The 25398-nt window shown below is 37.8% G+C and overlaps 1 pseudogene; it reads right to left on the bottom strand.

The window, feature by feature from the left end:
- Positions 1 to 366: 366 nt before the first annotated feature.
- Positions 367 to 738, bottom strand: LOC112412688 (CST complex subunit TEN1-like; annotated as a pseudogene).
- Positions 739 to 25398: the final 24660 nt, after the last annotated feature.

Raw genomic sequence — 25398 nt, 5'->3', positions numbered from 1 at the left:
ACTCCTAACCACTTCTGGGTTGGCTCTGCCGGATTCAACTGATTTTTGCTCAAATAAGCTCTTAAAATGTTTAATAAGCCTCAGTTTATCTTTTTTCCCCCCCCCCCTTCGTCACACTGCGCGGCTTTATTCACCAGGACCTTCTGGAACCCTCCAGGACCCACACGAGGCCCAGCCCCCAGCGCCCCAGAACCCAGCCTCTGATCTCTAGGCTCCCATTTCTGGGGCGATCGCGATGAACAACCCCTCCCCTCTTCTCTCCAGCTCCGAAGTCTGTCACTCGGGGGAAGCTCCTGCATCTCCTCTGCAGCAGCTCCAGGGCAGGTGGGGGAGGAAGGGCGTTGCCACAAGCTGCCGTTTTGCTCTCTACTGGCTGCTGTCCCTCTCTCGCTGGTACAGCCTCTGCTCCCGGACGGCTTGTTCTGACCAGGGGAGAGTCATTCCTCCCACACAAGCCAGCACCTGGGCCTTCACCACGCAGCCTCCATCCTTCTAGTGATCCAGCTGCCCAAGGACGGTGTAGAGGGAGCCCACCTGGGCTTGGAACGGTTCCACCAACTTGGTACAGACGGGGGTCTGGTGCTGGTCAGATCTGTGCCGAGCCATCAGGGTCACTCGGGACTGCATCGTGTCGTAGCTGTACAATCTGCCGAACGTTCTCAGTGTGTACCCATGAGGAACTTGGCCGACGCTGACCTTCCAGGGGAAGTAACAGATCCCAGGTTTGCGCAGCATCATTGCTCCTGTCTGGACGTCGGGTCCTTGGGTTCCTTCTTTCCGCCCTGTGTGACCAAGTGATGAGGGAGGGGCGGGTTGCCGAGAGCGCCTTGCTTTCCCCCCAGGGCAGTTTCTTGACCTTCTTCCGGGGTCCCCTTGCAGGGGGCGGGGGTCACTCTGAGGCTCCCCTGGCCGAGAGCAGGGGACTCGCCGGCCTCGGCGCGCACACCCATGCCGCCTCGGCCTCGGCTGCAGTCTGTCCCGCTTCAATGGATCTTTTAACAGGTTTCAGTGTTCTAGTGAGGCTGTGCCCACGGGCTGTGCCCTGGACAAGTCTTGTCAGCACCCCCTCCTCAGCAGGTGAGCAGTAAGTCCAGGGCCAGGAGGTGGGTATGTCCCCGGCCCACGTTAAAGGCTACAGGAGTTTGATTGAGGTATTTACTTCCTCTGGGTCAGTTGGGCTCTGGTAAAACAGTGTCTTATGAAGGCAGTCATTTTTTAGGAGAACACAGTGCTCTGGGTACGTTCCAAATATGTATTTTTCAACTTTTCCTACTGGAAGCACAAGCACAGGGTGTCTTTATGCAGTCTTCACCCCGAGAACCTGGAAGGGCTCCTTGTGTTAAAACCCACAGAAGTGTGAGGACCCCGAAGACTGGGTCCCCTGGTGTTTTTAACTCTCAGGCTAGTTCACACTGAGCCTCCAGCAATTCCTCAGTTATACCTGAGTTCCCACCTGTGCTGCCTCCATCAGCAGGTGTCTGCTCCCAGCAAGCTGTGCTTCTCCGTACCCCTCTGACTCTCTGTTTTCAGAGCAGCAACTTGACCTGTGACCTCAGTTCTCTGATGGATCTAAGAAGAGCTGTTGATTCTCAGTTTGTTCAGCTTTTTCCTTGTTGTGATGACTTCCAAGCTCTTTTCACGTTGGACCAGAAAGTAGAGGTCTGCTGTGTCTCTTCACATGACTCTTATTTGAGCATCTCCTTGCTTTCCCATGGTCTTGTATACTTCTTGTTTAGTCTTATAATCAAACATTATCCAAGATCTTTTTAAATTCTTTTATCGGAGGCGGGGGGTGGAAGCATTCTGCTTTTGTTTCTTTATCTTTTTGTTTCTTTCAAAACACTTACCATCAAATGTGTAGCAGTTGGGCTAGATTGGGAAAAAATAATGCCATAAAAGATTTTTACTCAGTGCTTCTCTTCCTATAAGATCTAGGAAACTTTATTTTTATTGAATAGATTTGACATGTAACATTGTGTAAGTTTAACATGTACAGCATATTACTTTGATACATTTTTATGTTGTAATATAGATGCTGTTATAGCTATATTTATCATATTACAGAATTATAGTACAATATTATTGTCCATATTCATGAAGCTGTGCATTCCATCTCCATGGCTTATTTACTACTCACTACAAGTTTGTACCCTTAAACAGCATCACCATATTTTGGTGCTTGGGTGTTGGGCACATATACATCTATGGTTGTTATATCGTCTTGATGTACTGACACCTTTATCATTAATAATTACCTTCTTTTGTCTCTTGTTACCCTTTTTGGCTTAAAGTCTATGCCTGTTCCCTTTTGGTTTCCACTTGCTTGGAATATCATTTTGCATCCCTTCACTTTGAGTGTATGTGTGTCTTTAGAGCTGAGATGAGTCTCCTGGAGGCAGCATATATTTGGGTCTTGTTTTCTTTTAATCTGTCCAGCCACCCTGCCTTTTGAGTGGTGAGTTCAATCCATTTATATTTAGGGTGATTATTGATAGATGAGGAATACTGCTATTTTATCTTTTGCCTTCTCATTATTTTTTCCATTGTTTCTTTTTCCTTCTGTTTCTATCTACCTTTGTGAGCTGGTGGGTCTTCCATGATGATTTGCCCAGTCTCCTCTATTTTAATGTTTCATATCTCTGCTTTTGATTTTTGCTTTGTTGTTACCATGCATTTTACATAAAACATCTCAGATAAAATTTGCTGATAGCATTTATCTTCATTCACCTATAAAAGTTCCATTATTTTACTCCTCCCTTTTAATATTTTTGATGTCACAAATTATCTCTTTTTATTCTGTGATTTCATTACCACATTGTAATAGCTATAGATATATTTAATGATCTTTTTCCTTTAACCTTTATGCTGTAGTTAGGAGTTTAATATACTATTCTAAAAAAGAGTTACAGCTTTCTAATTCTGACTGTCTTTCACATTGATCAGAGTTTTGTTTCATATTGAAGAGTTTTGTTTCATTTCATATTGTTTCATTATTGTTTCATCATTTCCTTTTGACAGTTCTTGTAAGGGAGGTCTAGTGGTGATGAACTCCCTCAGTTTTGCTTGTCTGGGAAGGCTTTTATATCTCCTTCATATCTGAATAATAACTCTGCTGGATTGAGTATTCTTGGCTGATGGTTTTTATCTTTCAATACTTTGAATATGTCCTTCCACTTTCTCCTGGCTTGTAGAGTTTCAGCTGGAAGTCTGCTGATAGCCTAATGGGGGTCCCTTGTAGGTTACTGTCTTTTTTCTCCAGGCTGCCGTTAAAATTCTCTCTTTATCATTGACTTTTGACAGTTTTAATATAATGTGTCTTGGAGAAGGTCTTTTGCATTGAGATAAAAAGGTTTTCTATTGGCTTCATGGGCTCGTATATTCAGTTCCTTCCCCAGGTTTGGGAAGTTCTCAGCTATTATTTCTTTAAATACACTCTCTGCTGCTTTCTCCCTCTCCCCCCTTCTGGAATACCCATTATTCTTATTTTGGATTTTCTAATGGAATCAGATAGTTCTTGTAGAATTTCTTCATTTTTTAAAAATCTTAGCTCACTCTCCTCTTCCATCTGAATCATTTCTAGACTCTATCGTCCAGCTCGCTAACTCTCTCTTCCATCTGATCTGATTATTTCCAATGTGTTCTAATACATTCTTCCTCTATCTCATCTGTTGAGTCCTTCAACTCCAGAATTTCTATTTGGTTCTTTTTTAGAGTTTCAGTCTCTTTGGTAAAGTACTTTTTTCTTCATTAATTTTATTCCTGAGATCATTGTATTAGCTTTATGAGTTTTCCTGTAGCTCTCTGAATTTTCTCATAACAGCTCTTTTGAATTCTTTATCAGTTAGATCGTGATATTCCATGTCTTTGTGTTTGGTTGCTGGAAAATTGTCATTTTCTTTTTGTGATACCATATTACCATGATTTTTCATGGTGTTCGATGAATAGTTCCTGTGCCACTGCATTTGAAATAGTGAAAGCCTTTCTTTTTTAGGTGAAGCTTTGTTTATTTTGATTCTAACAGTTCAACAGGCTGGCAGTTAGGAGACTTCCTTTTGTCCTCCAGAAGGCTACACTATCCACACTATTTTTGTTGTTTTTTTTTTTTTTTTGTGGTACACGGGCCTCTCACTGTTGTGGCCTCTCCCGTTGTGGAGCACAGGCTACAGACACTCAGGCTCAGCGGCCATGGCTCACGGGCTCAGCCACTCTGTGACATGTGGGATCTTCCCAGACTGGGGCACGAACCCATGTCTCCTGCATCGGGAGGCGGACTCTCAACCACTGCGCCACCAGGGAAGCCCTCCACACGTTTTTAGTTTCTCTTATAGGAGCTGATGAAGCTAAGGTCAGAACATGGTAAAAAGAAAGGCTGGGGGCAGAGTGAGGGGAGGTGTGTACTAAGCATTTGGAGCTTTGGTTGGGGAGGGGGATCCATGTCTGGTAAGGGATCCTCAGGTGGGGGTGGTCCCAGAGGTCTGGGCCAGAATCCGGGGAGACAGAAGGAGAGCTTCCCTTCAGATCTCTTTGCCTACTTCCCTTTCCTTTTCCTCCCCCATCACCAAGTCTCTCCTCAGAGAGAGCAGGTCCCTCCTGCTGCAGGACACACGGCAGGACAGACTCACTGCCTTTACCCTCGCTTTCTCTGCCAGAAAGGTCCTGCTGTCCCACTCTGTGCCTGACCCAGCACCACGTCTGCTGCCACTCCCCTTACTTTGCAGCCTCTGAGGTCCAGTCTGCCCACTTTTGGGGGCACAGTTGGATGGATCTCTCAGGTGACCTGGTAGGCTGTATAAAGATGCTTTTTTTCAGTTGAGGATGTCCAATTAGTTGTAAATTGAAGGGGAGAGAAAAGAGGAGTGTCACATCATCATAATGCTGATGTAACCCCCAGATCTCTTTTTATTGGGGTTGGTATTTGAAGACCACACTTGGGGTATAAAGGGTGTTTAGTGGTACAAGGTGTCATTTCTTCTAAGACTTTTCAGGGCATAGAGCTAGATAAATGTAAATAAAAATAAATTTGAGTTTGTATCAATATTTTGACTCAAATTTAAGATTCTAGGAAATTTACTTAATTGCTTTGAATTTATATTTTTAATCACTTTTCTCTTGCCACTAAAAATCTTTGTTCCTCAGGACATTAAAATATCTCATCGATTCCACATGCATATTTAATAGTTTAGAAATAGCATATGCAATATTACTACTCACAGCTCTGCTCTTGAGTGCCAGCTCAGATCTCTTTCAGTTATTTTTGTCCTTGCCCAGCAAGAGTAGGTAAATGATAAATCTGAACATTTGAACCAAGACTAGGCTCTTATGGTAATAATGCACCGTCATGAGGCTCAGTGATTTGTGTAGGACTGATCCTTACATTTTGTCATAGATCAACACTCTGCAGCTGCGAATATCTACTATATTGAAAAGCACACATTCTTCCCACTAGCGCCATCTCAAGACAAAATTATAGAAAGAGGCACAAAGAGTACAAATACTGTTTCGTCATTAAAACTCTAATAGAATGTTAAATAAGCCTCACAGATTGCTTGTGGGAATTGAAATCAAGCCAGGAAAATCCCAATGTTTTACACATCCAGCACATCACAGACATTACAAGCCCTGAATCTATTTTCCAGGGGCTGGTCCATCTGCCTTTCTTCCGTGATTTTAGAATGTGCTCTCAGCTTCTCACTTGTTCACTTGGCTAGTACTGTATTTCTAGTCCTTTCTTTTCTACCTCACCACATCATCAACTGTGTGTCCTGATCCTTCTTTTACCTTGAAAGTGTTAACATTTAGTACACCACTTAAAAGACAGTTGGAATTTAAAACAACAAATAAAACAAAACATAGAGTAAGTAAAAATCTAGCAATTTCTAGTTTTCAACAATACTTCCTATGATTGTTTCCTTGTTTCTTTTTTCCATACTAAGAAATTGATAAACTTTCTGGAATTGAAGAGAAGAGGACATTTTCATGTTCTTTTTTGTAGATGGATGAATCTTTTAAAATTATTTAGTTATACTTAGGTATAGTCCAAATTCCCATTTTATATAGGAATAAACTGAGGAGTCAAACAATTAAATACATCAATGATTACATTGATGTTTACCAGAATAAAATAGTGGTAAAATATTGAGACTAATATGTGCATAAATCTGAGGGAAGAGATCAAAGGTGTCTATATGATGGTATTCATCTACAGTAAACATAAAAAATATAGGCAGCATTTCAAAGAATAGTCAAGATGATCTTTGAAGTAAGTGGCAGTGTGAGGACAGATGTTTCACAATGAAAGAACCAACTGCTGATAAAAATAGGGAAAAAGGAAACAAACCCTTATTATCACTGGTGACTAGGGAGGCTTACCATCAAGGGATGCAATGTCAGGAGCACCAGACAGAAGGTGGGCGTGAAAGGCTGGCTGGCAAAGTCTTCCTCCTGAAGACATGAGCATCTATGGTAAGGGAGTGGAGGCAAACCTCGCAATGTCCCTTGATTTATAGATTAAGATTCAGAGAATGCTACACACAGATCTCATTTCAGATCACCAAAGCCACAGCATTGGAAGCCGCAGCCTGGGGGAAACTAGAGCTAAGTCCAGATCTTCCTGCAGATGGAGGTGTGTGACATCAATATGGCAGAGAGAATCACTAGAAAGAGTCTCTTCTGGAGTCACAGCTGGTAGATGGTGTGTGTGATACGATGGTACAGTTGCCTCTTCAATCCCTGGGAAGAATAACTGCAGAACTGTTGAGACCCTTAATGAATCAAATAAAAGTCAAATTGAGTAATAAATAGCCAGCAAGAATAAAGCATGGTAGGGACAAGAGATAAATGACGCCAGGGAGGTCCAAACACATTAGTGAAAATAACCAAGGGGAAGTGATTAAATTTCCCTATTATAGAGGACCTTAGTATTATAAGAAAACAAACACAAGAGAATATAGATTGTCTTGAGGAATGGAATGCTTATTCTAGACACAACAAAGCTCAGAAGTCAAAAGAAAATTGGCATTTCAATAGGAAAAAAAGATATCATTAACAAATCAAAATGTTGTGACAGAATAGAAGAAATTGTAGCTCATTTTAGACAAGGTTAACATGCAGAATGTATTAAGAACTTCTGTGGACTAGTAAGACAAAACAAAATAAACCAATGCTGTTGTTACATAAATAAACTGCAATGCATAGAATTAGAAGTACAAGAAGTAACATTTACATGAATAAATACTCAGTCTTATTAGTAATAAGACTTCTACTTTTAGGTTTCTATTTTATAGAAATAATATTATGCATAGATATTTGAAAGGAGGCATGACTTAGAATATTCTTTTAAGAATGCATCATAATAGCAAAAAAATTGGAATAACTTTTATAAATATCAATAGGAAAATTGTTAATAAAGCTTTAGTGTGTCTATATTGTGGGACACAACAATTTGAGAGTGACATATAGTTAGTAGTTCTAACATGAAATAAACACTTACATACACTTTTAATTGGAAAAAAATTAAAGAAAAATTATTTTAAAATATGTCTTTATATATAGGTGTATATGTGTGTAAGTATGTAGCAAAGAAATATATAGAGAAGAAGGAATCTGGAAGTAATACCTCTGAATGGTGATCACTTCAGAGAAGAGAAATAATGTTTGGATATTTGAAGAGGGTCTTTCTGTTCTTTCTATATGTTTTAAAAAATCATTAATGATTTATTTGCATAACATTATGAAACACATAAATTAAAAACTTACAATATACAAAGAACTTCAGGGAAAAATAATAGATATGACACTACTTTTATTCCTTTACAAATTGATTTTATTCCTTTACAAATTGATCAGACAATAATAAACAGTAAACTTGAGTGAATAACATAATTAAATAGGATGGAGTGAGGAGGGAAACCATGGAGAAACGAGAAAAAAGTAAAGGAGCAGTTTTTTAGATCATGGATCGTGCAAGCAGATTGCATGGGTACAAATGCCACCTTGTCACTTACTACCTGTGCAACCTGGGGCAATGCACTGACCATGTTTGTTTCTCAGTGTCCTGGTCTTTTAAATGAAATGATAAAAATGGTAGCTGCCTTATGAATTGTTATGCAGATGAAATGAATTAGTAGATGTAATATTCTTTATCTGGAAAATAGTAAGTCTGATATATATATATATATATATATATATACACACACACACATATATACTAACTTGTTTTACTTATGTCTATTTTTCTTTTACAAATTTGTGGGTTTTTAAAAATTTTTATTTTATATTGAAGTATAATTGATTTACAGTGTGTTAGTTTCAGGTGTACAGTGAAGTGATTCAGTTATACATATACATATTTGTGTTTTATTTTAATGGGCATTGTCTTCATTTATCTCATCCAAAATGTACTTAAAGTCATAGTGTTTCATGAAAGTAAGTTCATTGGAAATGCATTCATGTTTCAATGACTCATCCTATTGGTTGCCTTTCTTAACATTAGATTGCATCAAACATTTTTTATTGTGGCTTACAGACCTATTTTGAATATCTGTTTATAAAATGTCTTCAATTTCTTTTTTTTTAGTTGAAGTATCATTGATTTACAATGTTGTGTTAGGTTCTGGTGTACAGCAAAGTGATTGTTTTATATCTCTATATCTTTATATATTCTTTTTCATATTTTTTTCATTATGGTTTATTACAAGATATTGAATATAGTTCCCTGTGCTATATAGCAGGACCTTGTTGTTTATCTATTTTATATATAATAGTTTGTATTTGCTAATCCCAAACTTCTAATTTATCCCTACCCCTTTCCCCTTTGGTAACCATACGTTTGTTTTCTATGTCTGTGAGTCTGTTTCTGTTTTTTAAATAAGTTCACTTTTATCATACTTTAGACTCCACATCTAAGTAATATCACATGATACTTGTCTTTCTCTGTCTGACTTTCTTCACTTAGTATGATAATCTCTAGGTCCATCCATGTTGCTGCAAATGGCATTATTTTGTTCTTTTTCATAGCTGAGTAATATTCCACTGTATATATGTACCACATCTTCTTTATCCACTCATCTGTTGATGGACATTTAGGCTGCTTTCATGTCTTGGCTATTGTAAACAGTGCTGCTATGAACACTGGGGTGCATGTATCTTTTCAAATTAGTTTTCTCTGGATATATGTCCAGGAGCGAAATTGCAGGATCATAGGGTAGTTCTATTTTTAGTTTTTTAAGGAACCTCCATAGCGTCCTCCATAGTGGCTGAACCAATGTACATTTCCACCAGTAGTGTAGGAGGATTCCCTTTTCTCCACACCCTCTCCAGCATTTATTATTCATAGAAAATGTATTTAATTTCTTCCCTCTCTTTTGGTTCACCCCATGCTTATCTCTTCCTCTGTTTTCACAGCCTCTTCCACCAGGTTCCGTTCTAACCATGTCTTCAAAGCAGGTGAGGGGTTTTTCCCTGTGCAGATGCAGCCCTGGATCCAGCTCCACTGAATTCCTGGTGAGGAGATACCGTCTTCCTTAGGCAGACTTTCTAAGACCTTTAGCTCCTGGTCTAGATTGGGTACAGTACCTCTTCTTTCTCTGAGAGCAGGCAGGTAGGCAGTGACTGGCACACCCCAAGCCTTGGGGTCTTTCCCCTATTTTTCTCCCACCCAGGAGATAGTTTTGGTTCCCTGGCCTGAGGAACCAGAAGGCTCACAGCTTTAGCACTGACATCTGCATTTCTCTTCTCTTCTTGTTACTGAGCATGAGTATTTCTTCTTTTGATTCTATTATTATTATTCTAGTTTGAAGTACAAAATATGTCCAGGGTGAGATCACTCTCAGCCTTATTGACTTATTCATTTCATTCTGGCTTCTACATGCACATCAAAACTCTTCTTGCAAGAACATAATTGATCTCCTAACTGTGGGGTTCCATGCATATTTTCAGTCCTCATCTTACCACTCACCTCAGCACTACTTGAAATAACTAAACAATTCCTTCCTTCTTTGAGTTAATTTTCCTTGGTTTACACGACACATTATTCTGGTTTTCTGCTTACATTTCTGGTCAGGAATTCTTATTTACTTTTACCCATTATTTTTATTTACCTGTCTTCTAAAGCCAAGTTACTTAGCATTAAGTCTTGTGTTATATTTTCCTCCCTCTTATGGTCTGTCATGAATATAACATAGTGGTTATGAGTGCAGAGTCTTCAGGAAGAATGCAAGGTTTTAAATTCACTTACAGGTTTTATGATCTTTGCTTGGCAAGTTGCTTAACTTCCTGTGTCTCAGATTCATCACCTGTAAAAGGGAGTTGATAATATTTAGGTTAACAGGTGTTTTGACTGTTAATTGGGATGACACATGTTAAAACACTTAACATGGTGATTTAGTACTCAGTACATCTTAGAAATTATTTTTAATATTCTGTGCCATCTATATACCAGTCACTTCCAGATTTATAACTCCTGCCTGAATTTCTTTTTTGAAAAAATTTTTTATTGGAGTATAATTGCTTTACACTGTTGTGTTAGTTTCTGCTGTACAACAAAGTGAATCAGCTATACGTATACATATATCTCCTCCCTCTTGGACCTCCCCCCCCATCCCCCGCATCCTGCCCATCTGGGTCATCATAGAGCCCTGAGCTGGGCTCCCTGTGCTATACCATAGTTTCCCACTAGTTTTCTACTTTACACATAGTAGTGTATTTATGTTAAGCCTAATCTCCCTATTCATCCCACCCTCCCCTGCCCCCTCTGTGTCCACACGTCCATTCTCTACATCTGCATATGTATTCCTGCACTGGAAATAGGTTCATCTGTACTACTTTTCTAGATTCCACATATATGCATTAATATATGATATTTGTTTTTCTCTTTCTGACCTACTTCACTCTGTATGATAGACTCTAGGTCCATCCACATTTCTACAAATGGCAGAATCTCATTCATTTTTATGGCTGAGTAATATTCCATTGTATATATGTGCGACATCTTCTTTATCCAGTCATCTGTTGATGGCCATTTAGGTTGCTTCTATGTCCTGGATATTGTAAATAGTGCTGTAGTGAACATTGGGGTACCTGTGTCTTTTTGAATTATGGTTTTCTCAGGGTATATGCCCAGTAGTGGGATTGCTGGGTTATATGGTAATTCTATTTTTAGTTTTTTAAGGAACTTCCATACTGTTCTCCCTAGTGGCTGTATCAATTTACATTCCCACCAACAGTGCAAGAGGGTTTGCTTTTCTCCACACCCTCTCCAGCATTTACTGTTTGTAGATTTTTTTGATGATAGCCATTCTGACTGGTGTGAGCTGATACCTCACTGTAGTTTTGATTTGCATTTCTCTAATACTTAGTGATGTTAAGCATCTTTTCTTGTACCTCTAATACTTAGTGATGTTAAGCATCTTTTCTTGTACCTGATGTTAAGCATCAGGCCTTCTGTATGTCTTCTTTGCTGAAATGTCTATTTAGGTCTTCCACCCATTTCTTGCTTGGGTTGTTATTTTTGATATTGTACTGAATGAGATGTTTGTATGTTTTGGAGATTAATCCTTTTTCAGTTGCTTCATTTGCAAATATTTTCTCCCATTTTTAGTGTTTTTTTATCTTGTTTATGGTTTCCTTTGCTGTGCAAAAGCTTTTAAGTTTAATTAGGTCCCATTTGTTTATTTTTGTTTTTATTTTCACTACTCTAGGAGGTGGGTCAAAAAAGATCTTGCCATGATTTATGTCAAAGAGTGTTCTTCCTATGATTTCCTCTAAGAGTTTTATAGTGTCCAGCCTTACATTTAGGTTTTTATCCATTTTGAGTTTATTTTCATGTATGGTGTTAGGGGGTGTTCTAACTTCATTCTTTTACATGTAGCTGTCCAGTTTTCCCAGCACCATTTATTGAAGAGGCTGTCTTTTCTCCATTTTATATTCTTGCCTCCTTTGTCATAGATTAGGTAACCATAGGTGTGTGGGTTTATCTCTGGGCTTTCTATCCTGTTCCATTGATCTATATTTCTGTTTTTGTTCCAGTACCATACTGTCTTCATTACTGTAGCTTTGTAGTATAGTCTGAAGTCAGGGAGTCTGATTCCTCCAGCTCCATGTTTCTTTCTCAAGATTGCTTTGGCTATTCAGGGTCTCTTGTGTCTCCATACAAATTGTAAAATTTTTGTTCTAGTTCTGTGAAAAATGCCATTGGTAATTTGATAGGGATTGGATTGAATCTGCAGATTGTTTTGGGTAGTATAGTCATTTTCACAATACTGATTCTTCCAATTCAAGAATATGGTATATCTCTCCATCTGTTTGTGTCATCTGCGATTTCTTTCATCAGTATCTTACATTTTGTGTGTACAGGTCTTTTACCTCCTTAGGTAGGTTTATTCCTAGGTATTTTATTCTTTTTGTTGCAGTGGTAAATGGGATTGTTTCCTTAATTTCTCTTTCTGATCTTTTGTTGTTAATGTATAGGAATGCAAGAGATTTCTGTGTATTAACTTTGTATCATGCAACTTTACCAAATCCATTGTGACCTCTAGCAGTTTTCTGGTGACATCTTTAACATTTTCTATATATAGTATCATGTCTGCAAACATCTGCAAACAGTGACAGTTTTACTTCTTCTTTTCCAATTTGTTTTCCTTTTATTTCTTTTTCTTCTCTGATTGCTGTGGCTAAGACTTCCAGAACTAGGTTCAATAATAGTGATTAGAGTGAATACCCTTGTCCTGTTCCTGATCTTAGTGGAAATGTTTTCAGTTTTTCACAATTAAGAATGATATTTGCTGTGGGTTTGTCATATATGGCCTTTATCATGTTGAGGTAGGTTCCCTCTATGCCCACTCTCTGGAGAGTTTTTATCATAAATTGGTGTTGAATTCTGTCAAAAGGTTTTTCTGCATCTATTGAGATGATCATATGGTTTTTATTCTTCAATTTGCTAATATGATATATCACATTGATTGATTTGCATATACTGAAGAATCTTTGCATCCCTGAGATAAATCCTACTTGATCATGGTGTATGATCCTTTTAATGTGTTGTTGGATTCTGTTTGCTAGTATTTGGTTCAGTATTTTTGCATCTATGTTCATCGTGATATTGGTCTATAATTTTCTTTTTATGTGATATCTTTGTCTGGTTTTTGTATCAAGGTGATTGTGCCCTCATAGAACAAGTTTGGGAGTTTTCCTCCTTCTGCAAGTTTTTGGAAGAGTTTGACAAGGATAGGTGTGAGCTCTTCTCTAAGTGTTTCATAGAATTCTCCTGTAGACATCTGGTCCTGGACTTTTGTTTGTTGGAAGTTTTTAAATTACAGTTTCAATTTCATTACTTGTGATGGATCTGTTCCTATTTTCTATTTTGTCTTGGTTGCACTTTTCCAAGAATTTGCCCATTTCTTCCAGGTTGTCCATTTTATTGGCATATAGTTGCTTGTAGTAGTCTCTTATAATCCTTTGTATTTCTTCAGTGTCAGTTGTAATTTATCCTTTTTCATTTCTAATTTTATTGATTGGAGGCCTCTCCCTTTTTTGTTGATGAGTCTGGCTAAAGGTTTATCAGTTTTGTTTATCTCCTGAAAGAACCAACTTTTAGTTTTATTGATCTTTACTATTGTTTTCTTTGTTTCTATTTCATTTATTTCTGCTCTGATCTTTATGATTTATTTCCTTATACTGACTTTGGGTTTTCTTTGTTCTTCTTTCTCTAGTTGCTTTAGATGTAAAGTTATATAGTTTACCTGAGATTTTTCTTGTTTTTTGAGGTGAGATTGAATTGCATAAACTTCCCTCTTAGAACTGCTTTTGCTGCATCCCATAGGTTTTGGGTTGTCATATTTTTGTTGTCATTTGTGGCAGACTCTCAACCACTGCACCACCAGGGAAGCCCTCTAGGTAGTTTTTGATTTCCTCTTTGATTTCTTCAGTGATCTCTTGGCTATTTAGCAATGCTCTGTTTAGCCTCCATGTGTTTGTGTTCTTTACAGTTCTTTACAGTTTTATTTTCCTGTAATTGATTTCTAATCTCTTAGCATTGTGGTCAGAAAAGATGCTTGACACAATTTCAATATTCTTAAATTTTCTGAGGTTTGATTTGTGACCCAAGATGTGATCTATCCTGGAGAATGTTCCATGTGCACTTGAGAAGAAAGTGTATTCTGCCAATTTCAGGTGGAATGTCATAAAAATATCAACTAAATCTATCTGGTCTATTGTGTCATTTAAAGCTTGTGTTTCCTTATTTATTTCCTGCCTGGATGATCTGTCCATTGGTGTAAGTGGGGTGTTAAAGTTCCCCACTATTATTGTGCTACTGTTGTTTTCCTTTCTTATGGCTGTTACCATTTGCCATATGTATTGAGGTGCTCCTAGCTGGGTGTGTAAACATTTATAATTGTTATATCTTCTTCTTGGATTGATATCTTGATCATTATGTAGTGTCCTTCCTTATCTCTTATAACAGTCTTTATTTTAAAGTCTATTTTACCTGATATGAGTATTGCTACTCCAGCTTTCTTTTGATTTCTGTTTGCATGGAATATCTTTTCCATCCCCTCACTTTCATTCGGTATGTGTCCCTAGGTCTGAAGTGGGTCTCTTGTAGACAGAGTATATGTAGGTCTTATTTTTATCTCCTTTCAGCCAGTCTGTGTCTTTTGGTTGGAGCATTTAATCCATTTACATTCAAGGTAATTATCGATATGTATATTCCTACGACATTTTCTTAATTGTTTTGGGTTTGTTTTTGTGGGTCTTTTTCTTCTCTTGTGTTTCCCACCTAGAGAAGTTCCTTTATCATTTGTTGTAATGCTGGTTTGGTGGTATGAATTCTCTTAGTTTTGCTTATTTGTAAAGTTTTTGATTTCTCTGTCAAATCTGAATGAGATCCTTGCTGGCTAGAGTTATCTTGTTTGTAGGTTTTTCCTTTCCATCTCTTTAAATGTCCTGCCACTCCCATCATGCTTGCAGAGTTTCTGCTGAAAAATCAGCTGATAACTTTATGGGGATTCCCTGGTATGTTATTTGTTGCTTTTCCCTTGCTGTTTATATTTTTTCTTTGAATTTAATTTTTGTTAGTTTGAGTAATATGTGTCTTGGTGTGTTTTTCCTTGGGTTTATCCTGTATGGACTCTCTGTACTTCTTGAACTTGGGTGGCTATTTCCTTTCCCATGTTAGGGAAGTTTTCTACTAATCTCTTCAAATCTTTTTTCAGACCCTTTCTCTTCTTATTCTGGGTCCCCTATAATTTGAATTTTTGTGTATTTAGTATTGTCCCAGAGGTCTCTGAGACTGTCCTCAATTCTTTTCATTCTTTTTTCTTTATTCTACTGGTCAGTAGTTATCTCCACCATTCTGTTTTCCAGCTCACTTAGTTGTTCTTCTGTCTGTTTTTCTGGTATTGATTCCTTCTAGTGTATTTTTCATTTCAGTTATTGTGTTGTTCATCACTGTTTATCTTTAGTTCTTCTAGGTCTCTGTTAAACATTTCTTATTTTCTCGATCCTTGCCTCCATTCCATTTCTGAGATTTTGGATCATCTTTACTATCATTACTGTGCATTCTTTTTCAGGTAGGTTGCCTAGTTCCTCTTCATTTATTTGGTCCTGTAGGTTTTTGCCTTGCCTCTTTGTCTTTAATATATTTCTCTGTCATCTCATTATTAGGTGCGGCTGTGTTCCTGTCTTCCTGGTTGTTTGGCCTGAGGCATCCAGCACTTCAGTTTGCAGCCAGTTGGGTAGATCTGGGTCTTGGTACCCAGATGAGGACCTCCAGGAGACCTCACTCTGATTAATATTCCCTGGGGTCTGAGGTTCTCTGTTAGTCCAGCAGTTTTGATTTGGCGCTCCCACCACAGAAGCTCAGGCCCACCCCCCAGCCCGGGAGCCAAGATCCTGCAAGCCACACTGTGCAGCAAGAAAGAAAAGTGGGGGTGGGAAGAACTATAACAAAGAATAAAAAATAAAATTAGAAGAATAAAAAAGTTTACTAAAAAAATAAAAATCTAAATGAAACAACAACAACAAGGTAAAACAGCCACACACACACACACAAAAGCCTGAAAAGGCCTTGGCTGTGGGTGGTGGGGCTTAGATGGTGTGGCCTTAGGTGGGGGCGAGGTCTAGGCTGAGTACCTGGTGGCTGGAAAAGACCCTGGGGGGTGGGGGCGGGACTTAGGCTCAGCAGGACTGGAGGGGGCCTCAGAGTGTGGAGCTTTTGGCCTGGAACCCCTAGCAGGCTTGCTGGGGGCTGAGTGGGTGGAGGAAATGTTGGCCATGTTCCCCTCTGATCCCCCAATCCCCCGAAGGCCTCTCCCTCTCCCTGCTGACCTGCTCACCGTGGGTGGGCCTCTCCTGGCATGGGATACCCCTACCCTCCCCCAACGCCCCCTCAGGGGCGCTGGTCCCATCCTGCCTCCATTTCTCCTCCTGCCTCCCTCCCGCCACTTCCTACCCGGTCACTCGGGGACTCCTCCAGTCCCCTTAGGTGTCTGAGGTTCCCTACCAGTGCCTGGTAGGTACCCTAGTTGTGAGGAGATGTGAACTCTGAGTCCTCCTACCCGCCATGTTCTTTTTTGAAATTTTGAACCTTCTATCTCCCTTCCAACTTGACATATTCAGTTGGCTCTGTAACATGAACCTCAAGCATAAGGTGTTCAGAATTGAAAACCTGATCTCTCACGACCTGTTCCCCCTTCACTTTTCCACATTTTAGTACAGGGTAACCAGTGTTAAAATCCAAGAGAGAGTCTTCACACGGTTTTTCCTTCAGCCCTAGTTCGGTCCATCACCAAGCCTTGCCAGTTCTATTTGCATGGCTCTAGTGAGGTCATTTCACACCCATAGTTTCAATCTGCATCTCCTCCTGCCTTAATGACTTTAATAACCACAAGCTTGTCTCTTACCTCTCGTTCATTCTCTACACAGCAGCTAGATTGAACATTTTACAAGGTAATGTATAGAAATGAAAGGTGATGTATACATTGGTTTAACATATACTATTCCAGAAGTGACTTTTCATTAATTGTTTTTGAGACTTCAGTGCAAATAAAGAGTTTTCAGTGTACAGAACATTCCTCAAATATCATATCCAAGAAGACTTTTCATTAGTTTAAAGGGAATGACTTGAAATTTAAAAATATTAATTTCAAATAAATAACAATTATAATGGAGGCATTTAAAAATATGTTGGGTGCAATGGAAAACAATATATTAGATTGGGAAACTTGTCTGTAAAAATAAAGAAATAAATATGAGAAATAAATAGCCAAGTCACTGAAAAAAATGAACAAAAGCTCCACAAAAGCCATGGTAGATGTTCTGGGGTAGAAAGATAATATCAGGTTGAAGATAATCAGAAATTGAGCAAATAAGAGATGGAAACAACACTAAGTCAAAGAAAGTAGAGTTATGACTTCAAAATTTAAAAGACCTTCACCAATGGGCACCTTAGTACTTTTAAAGAGACCCATACCTAGATACATAACTTGGTACTTTGGTGAGGGGTGGTAGGAGAAACTGATAAGGAATTTATCATTCAAAATGTATACCTTAGCTGAAACAGTAACAAATTAATAAATATGAGAAATAAATTATGTGATAATATACTTTAAAAAGTCTGTGATATAAGAATCAGAATTTCCTGAAGTAAAGCATTCAGGAAAAAATTGATCTATTTTGAAAACTTAGTGATAATGACATCAAAGACATGAATACAAAAAAAAATATTGCAGGCATTCATGCAACGTTGCAGGGCCACTGACAAGTTTTAAAAACCCATACATACTGTTCCAGTATGATGAGCATGAACACATTGTCATGGAGAAAAGACAATACAATGTAATAGGTAAATAGTTCTGGAAGACTAAATTTAAAAACGAGCACTTAAAAAAGGACTGGAAAACTCCTAGATTTTATAATAGAATTCTGAACAATACTATTAAAAGTTAAACTTTTATGTATGTTTTCACTCTATTTCCCAAATCCTCACAGTTAGTTACTTTTATGACTACATCTAAAGGTTGAACATATGTATGTGTGTTTATTGAAGTGTGCAAAATTAAAATAGCACTTTTCTCTGTGTAAATGTATTCCGTTATGCAATAAATCAAAAGTATAGCCTAGAACTCATTTCCTTTCCTTGTATGGCCTAATGGGAAAATAGGAACTAAAGAGCAAAGGATTACATTTTCTTCGTACTACAACAGATGGTTGCTCATTTGTGGAACAACGATGTGTTCTGAATAGACATAAGAAATTTTCAGTAAATGCAAAAAAGATTGGTGTGCATTTTCAGTTTTCTCTTCTCCATATCTAATTAAAAGTGCATTTATCTGATGGACAAACAATTGATGTCTGGATATAATTATAGGGTACCCGTGAATACTTGATTTAGTCTTCCTGGTAAAATTTTGAAGCAAAATAAAGGTATAATGTAATTAACTACATAGAATAGTGCAGTCCTCTTTTCTTATCTTCTAAAGAGTGGGGCTGAAATATAATAATAGGGCCCAGAAAATAATGCCTAAGTATGAAATAAGACTTGAGAAGAAACATTAAGGGGAATAAAATCTCCTTTTAGCTTTAATATGCATAAGAACTGAAAATGCCCTGCAAAAATATGAAGCATGATATTCCACTTGTATTTTTCTTCTTTCTTTAAAGTAGAATAAGCTTAAAAATAAAAAGTGTAGAACTTCCAGTTTCCTGTCTGGCATGTAGGGAGATTGGTAGTCATAACTCTGTCCTAATAAGTAGAAAGCTGAACAAACAGAAAAATCAACACTTTTTCTCAGATCCATAAGAGAAGTGAGATCACAGGGTAAATTGTTGCCCCCTAAATTGGAGAAATAAAACAGGCAAATATGGAGAAACACAACTTAGAGCAGAAACCCACAAGCAGAAACTTCCACAGGAATCAGGGCTAAACCTTTTTTTTTGACAAATTGCTGGAGGCTCAGGGTGAAAAATTCTGAGAGTTAAAAACCTCCAGAGGGATCCATTCTTTTATGAGTTTTACCTCCAGGAGCTGGACCAGGTTCTCAGGGGAATATCAGAGAAAAATCGTGAAGTGCTTCTGGCAGGGAGCAGGTGAAGAGCCATGCTGAAATATGCCAGAGCATCCTGTTCTTAACAGAGCCTCAGGAAAAACTGCTTAATCAGAGCCTAACCTGACAGGGTTTTATTTGTGCCTAGCTGACCTGGGGGAAGAAAAAGAGCCAACTGCAGTCCACCCTAGCCATCCAGTCCCACCTAAGGGAGGAAAGACTGAGAAGCATTTGTGAAGGTCAAAGTCAAGGGGTACAGGCTCACTACAATATGAGACCTAATTATAGAATATAGAATGCTTCCCCTCCCCCACACCTCACCACCACATTACTAAAAACTTTTTTACATTAGTCCTTTTACCTATTACTTTATGTCTGGCTATCAAGAAAAATTTACAAGGCACACTAAAAGGCAAAAAACACAGTTTGAAAAGACAGAGCAAACATCAGGTTCACACGCAGAACCAGACTCAGTTACAACAGGGGTGTTGGAATTATCAGATTGAGAGTTTAAAACAACTATGGTTAGTATGGTAGGGCTCTGATGAATAAAGTAGACAGCATGCAAGAATAGACAGACAATGTAAGAGGAGAGATGGAAATTCTAAAAAAGAGCCAAGAAGAAATGCTAAATATCAAAAATACTGTAAAAGAAAATGGAAATGCCTTTGATGGGCTTGTTAGTAGAGAGTTATAGCTGAGGAAAGAATCTTGAAGCTATCTCAGTAGAAACTTATAAAACTAGAAAGAAAAGAGAAAAAAAGACAAAAAAGTAGAACAGAATATCCACAAAATATTAAGACAACTAACTACAAAAGATGTAACATACATGTGATGGGAATACTAGATGGAAAAGAAAGAGAAAAAGAAAGAAAACTATTTGAAATTATAATGACTGAGAATCTCCCCCCAAATTAATGTTCAATATCAAACAACAAATCCCTGAAGCTTGGAGTACACCAGGTAGGAAAAATGTCAAAAATACTACACATAGGCATATCATCTTCAAACTACAGAAAATCAAAGCTAAAGAAAAAATCTAAAAAGAAGCCAGTTTAGAAAAAAAAATCTCACCTATAGAAAAGATAAGAACTATACATGCCTTCTCATGAAAACCCATGCATGCAAGAAAGGAGTGGAGTGAAATATTTTAAGTGTTGAGAGAAAAAACCCACCAACCTAGAATTTTGTACCCTGTGAAATTATCCTTCAAAAGTAAAGGAGAAATAAAAACTTTCTCAAACAAATGTTGAGGAAATTTGTTGCCAGTAGACTTGTCTTACAAGAAATCTTTAAAATTCTTGAGAGAGAAGGAGTAAGATATAGGCCACAAACTCAGATTTATGTAAAGAAAGGAAGATCATCAGAGAAGGAATAAGTGAAAGTAATCTGGGGGTCTGGATTCTAACTCCCCTGTCTCTGGGAGTTTGTGGTACTGGTATTTATTTTTCCTGTTCTTAACTGATCTAACAGATTATAGTTTCTTGAGAATGATAATACCAACAATGTTTTCAATTACTTACACTTATGTGTATATGTAAATATATGAATATATGTGTATAATTACACATTATGCATTATATATAATATGTGTATATACATGCTTATGTAAAAGTGTAATGAATTCCAGCAATATATAATACAAGGGGCAGGAGGGAGAAATTAGTATTGTTGTGTTATTATAAGGTACCTGCATTTTCTGTGAAGTTGTATATGTTATTTGAATGTGAACTTGAATTAGTTGTAAATGCATATTACATCTCTAGGGAAACCACTGAAAAAGTACAAAAAGAAGTGTAACTGAGGAGTGACATCAACAAGGTGACAGAGTAGAAGGCTCTGGACTCTCCCTGCCCTCACAACACACCAATCCAACAGATTCCCAACAGCTTCCAGCAGAACAACATGGAGCAATTCTCTTTGTGAGAAATCCAGAAAATGGTTGAGACTCTTGCACACTCGGCAAGTGAGAAACTACCCACATTGAAACTGGGAGGAATAGCTGAGACATTGGACCAATATCTCTCAAGGGCATAGATGCAAAAATTATTAAGAAAATATTTTTTAATTAATCCAAAAATGTACAGAAATATTATATGCCATGAAAAATGGGATTTCTCCTAGATATGCAATGCTGGTTTGACATTTGAAAACCAATTAAGGTAATCAACATATCAACAGGCTATAAAAAGAAAAATCATATAAAGTCAACAGATTAAAAGAATTGACAAAATCCAACATATGTTTAGCATAACACATGTTGCAGGTATAGTGCAAAAAGAGAGGAAATGGATTACGGACTTAGAGCATGATACTTGAGGTTGATGATCATGAGTTTAGTGCAAGACTACTTAGTGTTGGCTGTCTCTTCTCCAGCCATTCAGCACACAGACTCAAGGGAGGAGTTGTCCTATTGCTGGGTTAAGCTGGGTTGTAGTTTTGCCAAGCAATTATAACAAAGAATGATTATAATGACTGATTATGGAATTTAAGCCAGGTGAGGAGTGTAGTGGGACCATCAGAAGAGTAATGGCCAGAGAAAAATGTTGGTCGAATCAGAATAATGGTTCCTATCAGTTGGAAGATCGTTGAGTTCAGGGTACTAGAGGAAGTTGTTGGAAAAGTAGGAGTTGTAGCTCATAGAGTAGATGCATGAAATTAATGCTAAGGAGGAGTTGCAGTAATGAAAAGAAGTAAGGTTAGCATGGAGATGATGACTGAGGTCAGGTGAAGAGCAGACTCATTTGAGGACAGGAGTCTGACAAGGAACTGAGAGGCCTGGGTGTTGGTGTTGGTGGAGGAGAGCCACAGTTGAGGGTTGTGAGGGATGTAATCTGATAACATACTCAATCCTGTTTTTGTTTTGTTCTGTCTTATTTTTGGAGCAGGAAGAGAAGTGGTATGAAATGAAACCAGTCATCAAGAAGAACACCTTCTCCACCTCCAGGCTTAGTGGCATAAAGGTTATAAGAAGAAAAAAAAAAAAAAAAAAGGAGAGCCAATATTAGAAAATTAAACAGGGAAGACACAAGGTTCTATTAGATCAGGAAGGTGAGTGGAACATTATATAATTTTGCTGATAATGAACTGTAAATTCCATAGGGAATATTGGAAGGGTTCAGGAGTTGGGTAGGGTCAGAAGAAAGGGGCAGAAATGTGGACATAAGACAAATGGGTGTCTTAAGGGGTTTAGACTAACAGATGAGAAGGAAACATGGTATTTAATTTGATTTTTGGAGGCGTTTCTTTGTATATTCTAAGCACATCTTTTCTATGATTTATGTGTATGTATATATTTATGTGTATATTTATATATTTATATGCATATGTATACATTTACACACACATATATGTACTTACATATGCCTACATATCCATACTGTGGGTAGTTTTTCAATCTGTTGATTGACTTTTACTTGATCCTTTATCCATGATATCTTTTTGTGTTAGTAAGTTTAGCTACTTTTATTTTTTAGGTTTATTTATTTATTTAATGTGAAGTGTTTATTTTATTGTTTTTCCTCCATATGTATTTTAAATACAATTTTTAAAGGCTATGTTCCATTTACATTTATTACAAAATATTGGCTATATTCCCTGTGTTGTGCAACACATCTTTGTATCCTGTTTTACACCCAATCTAAAGTTTAGTTTAGTACTTTGGCCTTTGGAATTATGTTTAAGAAAAATTTTCCTTCTCAGATTGATAAGCCCATTGTCCTAACACATCAACATCATTTTTCCCCTCTCTTTTTGACTTTAATTCATATGGAGCTCTTATTCTGTACAATAGATCTACTTGCCTGTGTCTGTGCCAGTACCGTGCTGTTTTTATTACTATACGTTTTTAACCTAGCTTGATATATGGTAGGCCAAGCTCCATTCCTCAGCATTCACACATATTTCTAATTGTTTTTTTCGGGCTTCCCTGGTGGTGCAGTGGTTGAGAGTCCACCTGCTGATGCAGGGGACATGGGTCCATGCCCTGGTCTGGGAAGATCCCACATACCATGGAGCCACTAGGCCTGTGAGCCATGGCCGCTGAGCCTGTGTGTCCGGAGCCTGTGCTCCACAACAGGAGAGGCCACAACAGTGAGAGGCCCGCGTACCACAAAAAACAAAACAAAAACAAAAAAAAAAGAAATATTTTTGGCAATATGAAAATATTTCAAATGACTTTAAAAGTTTTTAATTAGTAGCAAAATAATTTTCTCAAGGAAAAGGATAAGAAGAAAAATATGTAACAGTTGAAAAGTCAGTATGAAGGCCATTAGAAACCCACAACAATGAAGAATATTTAAGAACTAGAAATCAAATACATTTATTGTAAACCCAGAAGAGCTTATTGTATTGTATTGTATATGTGGAACTAATTGATACAGTTTCAACTGTTGGCCAACCTTGCATTCCTGGAATAAACCCATCTTATTCATGATGTGTTATCTTGAATTTGACTTCTGATATTTTTCACATATATTTGTTTTGCTTCTACGTTTGTAACAGAGATTGACTTGTACTATTTCTTTCCTTTCATGTCCTTGTTAATTTTTGATTTCAAGTTTATTTCAGCTTCATAGAATGCAGAGTTCTCCCTCATTATCATTTTCATAAGATTTTGTACAATTAAGAAAAAAAAACAGTCTATAGTTGAAAAACTATCCATTCAATGAGCTCATCTGACCTTCAGATTTCTTCATTTGATGGATAGGTGTTCAACTATAATTAATTTGAAAAAGGGAAGACTATTTATGTTTTTTATATCTTCTAGTTTGGTAAATTTTTTTTTTTTTTTTTTTTTTTTTGCGGTACGCGGGCCTCTCACTGTTGTGGCCTCTCCCGTTGCGGAGCAGAGGCCCCGGACGCGCAGGCTCAGCGGCCATGGCTCACGGGCCTAGCCGCTCCGCGGCATGTGGGACCTTCCCGGATCGGGGCACGAACCCGTGTCCCCTGCATCGGCAGGCGGACTCTCAACCACTGCGCCACCAGGGAAGCCCGGTAAATTTTTTTTTAAAAATAAAATTGTTCACAGTAAACTTTTATTAACTATGTGCGGTCTATGGAGCTTGAATGATGTTTTACTTTTTTCTATTCATAATTTTTGCCTTTTCTCTCTTTCTTGATCAGTTTTGATATAAGCTTATCACTTCTATTAGTCCTACTCAAGAACAAATTTAGTTCCATGGATTTTCTGTATTGTATGTTTTCTTTTATTTAAAAACAATCTGTAAAATTCCCTTCCTTGTACTTTTTTACTGGGTTGAATTTGCCTCTTTTTCTCTAATTTGTTGAGATGGATATTTAGGTAACTTAGTTGATTGATTCTTAGCCTTCCTTAGTTTCTAATACTGTATTAAAGACTATAAACTTTGATCTAAGCAAATGTTTAGCTGCATTCTACATCTATTATGTCATCATCTCATTTCATATGTATATGTATATTTACTGACACTGATAAAACAACATACGCTTTCTTTTGGTTAGTTTTTACATGGTAGCTTTTTCTTTTTTTTTTGGCGGTATGCGGGCCTCTCACTGTTGTGGCCTCTCCCCTTGTGGAGCACAGGCTCCGGACGCGCAGGCTCAGCGGCCATGGCTCACGGGCGCAGCCGCTCCACGGCATGCGGGATTTTCCCGGACTGGGGCACGAACCCGTGTACCCTGCAATGGCAGGCAGACTCTCAACCACTGCGCCACCAGGGAAGCCCGGTAGCTTTTTCTTTAATTTAAATTTACTTGTACTTAAACTTTCATCTTTATGGAGTTTGTCTCTTGTAAGCAGCATCTTAGTATAGTTTTAGTCCAATATGGCGGCCTTAGTCTTTTAACTCACATATTCAGGCATTTTCATTTAACGTGATTATTGATATATTTGGGTTTTTCCTTATATTTATTTCCTATTTTAACCACTTGTCTTATGTTTCCTTTTTTTCTTCTTTCTTTCCTTCTACTGGATTAATCAAAAGATTTTTTACACAGCATTTTCTCTCTCTTAGCTATTTATATTTTTAATGTATTAAAAAAAACCTTTTCTTCTACTTTTAAAATATACTTACAGAGTTTTTAAAATCCTTGTTTAAAAACTCCAAAAGCTAGACTACCTCTGAAATTGTTTTTTGTACTTCTTTTTTTGTTCATTTGATCCTATTTCTTGGAATGGCTTATAAATATTTCACTAAATGCAATACGTTGTGTTAAAAAGAATTGTGGGGGCTTACAAGTTGTTTTCTTACAAGAGACGGGATAGAGCTAATTACCATAATCCACATAGAGACTGAGCTAACTCAAGATTTCCTAGGACGCAATAACCCTCTAAGTCTCCTCCCCATCCCCAACCCAGTTCCTAGGGTTTATCCCCACT

The sequence above is a fragment of the Neophocaena asiaeorientalis genome, unplaced genomic scaffold (genome assembly GCF_003031525.2).
Source record: "Neophocaena asiaeorientalis asiaeorientalis breed wild unplaced genomic scaffold, Neophocaena_asiaeorientalis_V1.1 scaffold191, whole genome shotgun sequence".
Lineage (NCBI taxonomy): Eukaryota > Metazoa > Chordata > Mammalia > Artiodactyla > Phocoenidae > Neophocaena > Neophocaena asiaeorientalis.
This window is presented reverse-complemented; position numbering and strand designations above follow the sequence as displayed.